Genomic DNA, 2,500 nt, shown 5'->3' on the forward strand with positions numbered 1-2,500 from the left:
GAGAGGGAGGAGGGGGCGCGCGGGAGGCGCGGGCGCCCGGCCGGAGGCGCGGGAGGCGCGGGCGCGCCTCGGGCCCGGGTCGGCGGTGGTCCGGAGGGAGTGGGCTCGATGTCGGCGAGCCCACGAGCCCCTTCCGGCCTCCGTCCGCCCGGCGTTCCGAGGCCGCCGCGTCCTCCGCGCCGCCGCCCCCGGCGCGTCCGTCCCCGCGCCCTCCGGTCTCCCGGGAGGCGGGCCGGAGTTTGTCGCGCCGCGCCTCCGTCTCCGGCGCCGTCCGTCCCCCGCTCTCGCGGGCGGCGGCGCCCTCGGCGCGTCTCGGGAAGGGCGGCGTGGTGGCGCGAGCCCCCGCGGAGTCCCCGGGGTCAGGTCCCCCGGGGGCCTCGGAGCCTCGGCTCACGCGGGGTGCCCGCCGCCCGCCGCCTCCCGTCGCCCGCCCTGGGCCGTTCCCCGGCCGTCGGCGTCGTCGTCCGTCCGATGGTGCCTCCGCGTCTCTGCCCGCCCTCGGCGCCCCGGGCGCCCGCGTCCGGCCGGCCACGTCCGCCCACCCCCCTCGCCCTGCCCGCTCGCTCCCCGCTTCCCGCCGCAGCCCCTCGCCCTCCGTGGCGAGAGGGGCCTGGGACGCGGGTGCGGGGAGGGTCCCCGGGGGGGAAAGTCGGGTCGGGTCTGGTGGCGTGCGTCGGACGCGAGGGGGCCCGCCCGGCGTCGAGGGGGCCGTGGGCGCAGTGGGGTCGTCGGTCGGCGGCGCCCGGCGGCGGGGTTCGGTCACGGGCGGGCAGCGCCGAGGCCTGCGTCCGTCCCCGGGTGGCCGCGGGCGGCGCGGGCGGCGTCGAGGCGGTGGCCGCGCGGCACTACCCGCTCCGCCTCGTCCGTTTCTTTGGCTTCCCCCCCATCCAGGTACCTAGCGCGTCCCGGCGCGGAGGTTTAAAGACCCCTGGGGGGCCTCGCCCGTCCGCCTTGGGTCGGGGCGGTCGGGCCCGCGGGGAGTCGGGAGGCCTGGCCCTTCTCCCCCAGACTCCGCCTCGCCGGGCCGGGGGGCGCCGCGCCGCCGTCGCGGCGGCCGTCGGGAGGGGGCGTCCCCGGCGGCCGTCGTGTCGTCGCGTGCGCGTGCGCGCCCCGCGTCCTCGGGCGAGGCGGGAGCCCCCGGGCGCCTGTGGGGTGTCCGAGCACGGCCCCGCGGGGCCCGTGCCGGACGCCCCGTCGTCCAACCTTCCGACCTCACGGAGTCTGGTCTCGTTGTGTCTTCCTGGCCGGCCGGAGGCACCCTCCGGGGATGTGCCGTGCCAGGGGCGGGCTCTCCCCCCGCCCTGCGGGGGGACCCCGCCGTTCAAACTCGTACGACTCTTAGCGGTGGATCACTCGGCTCGTGCGTCGATGAAGAACGCAGCTAGCTGCGAGAATTAATGTGAATTGCAGGACACATTGATCATCGACACTTCGAACGCACTTGCGGCCCCGGGTTCCTCCCGGGGCTACGCCTGTCTGAGCGTCGCTTGACGATCAATCGCCCCCGGGGTGGGTGTCGCCTGCCCCGGGGTGCGCGGCTGGGGGTCTCTCGCAGGGCCCGCCCCGGGCCCTCCGTCCCCCTAAGTGCAGACGCGGTGCCCCTCCTCCGCCCCGCGCGGCCGCCCCTCCTCCCACGCGCCCCGGCGCCCGGTCGTCGGAGGCGCGTGGGGGTCGGTGGCGGCGGCGCCGCGGGGTCCCGGGGTGGGGGCCGCCGCCCGCGAGTCGAGGGAGAGGCAGACGCGAGAGCTCGCGCCGAGGTGCCCGTGGCCGCCACGGTGCCTTCGGGGGCTCCCTCGCGCCGCACGCGGCCTCGGGGTGGCCGGGGCGGGGACGAGACGGGTCCCGCGGCGCGCGGTCGGGGCCGCCGTGTTCGGGGGGCCCGCGTCCGGGCCGCCTGTCCGGTCGCCGCTCGCCCCCGTCGGCGGTCTGTCCCGGTGCGTCCGGCCGGCCCCTCGCCGGTCCCCGGCGCGCCCGGGTCCCGGACCGTGACCCCTCCCCGGCCTCGCCCCGTCGGGGTGGCTCGCGCCGAGGCCGAGTCGCGTGCGCGGGGCCGCGCCCCGGGGACGCGTGCCCCGGCGGTGACCCGCGGGACGCCGCGGCGTCGTCCGCCGCCGCGCGCCCTCCCCCGGGTCGCGGCCGCGCCGCGCTGCGTGCCCCGAGCCCCGGGGGGGGGGGGGGGGCGCCGCGTCCGCCGCCCGACGGGCCGTGGCGGCTCGCGGCGGAGGGGCGGGTGTCGGGAGGCGGTGGGACGCGCGCGGGAGGTCGGCGGTCGGGGGCGACCGCCGGCCCCGCCGCGCCCGCCGCCGCCCCTCCGCGCTCTCCTCCCCCGCGTCGCCGCGACGCGTCCGCCGTGCGCGTGGCGGCGTCCCGCTCCGCCCCCCTCCTCCCCGGCGGGGCCCCTCGCCCGTGCCGCCGGCTCGTGCCCCCGTCCGCCCGCCCGCGTCCCTCCGCCCGCCCGCCCGCCCGCCCTCCTTCGGGGGTCGGTCGTGGCGGGGGGCGG

General features: G+C 81.5%; 1 non-coding gene across 1 annotated transcript; it reads left to right on the plus strand.

Moving 5' to 3' along the window:
* The first annotated feature begins 1,333 nt into the window (after window positions 1-1,333).
* Window positions 1,334-1,486, plus strand: LOC138922817 (5.8S ribosomal RNA). Its single transcript, XR_011435936.1, has one exon. It is a non-coding gene; the product is annotated as a 5.8S ribosomal RNA (ribosomal RNA).
* The last annotated feature ends 1,014 nt before the right edge of the window (window positions 1,487-2,500 follow it).

This window comes from Equus caballus, unplaced genomic scaffold (assembly GCF_041296265.1).
Source record: "Equus caballus isolate H_3958 breed thoroughbred unplaced genomic scaffold, TB-T2T unassigned-0002616, whole genome shotgun sequence".
Taxonomy (NCBI): Eukaryota; Metazoa; Chordata; class Mammalia; order Perissodactyla; family Equidae; genus Equus; species Equus caballus.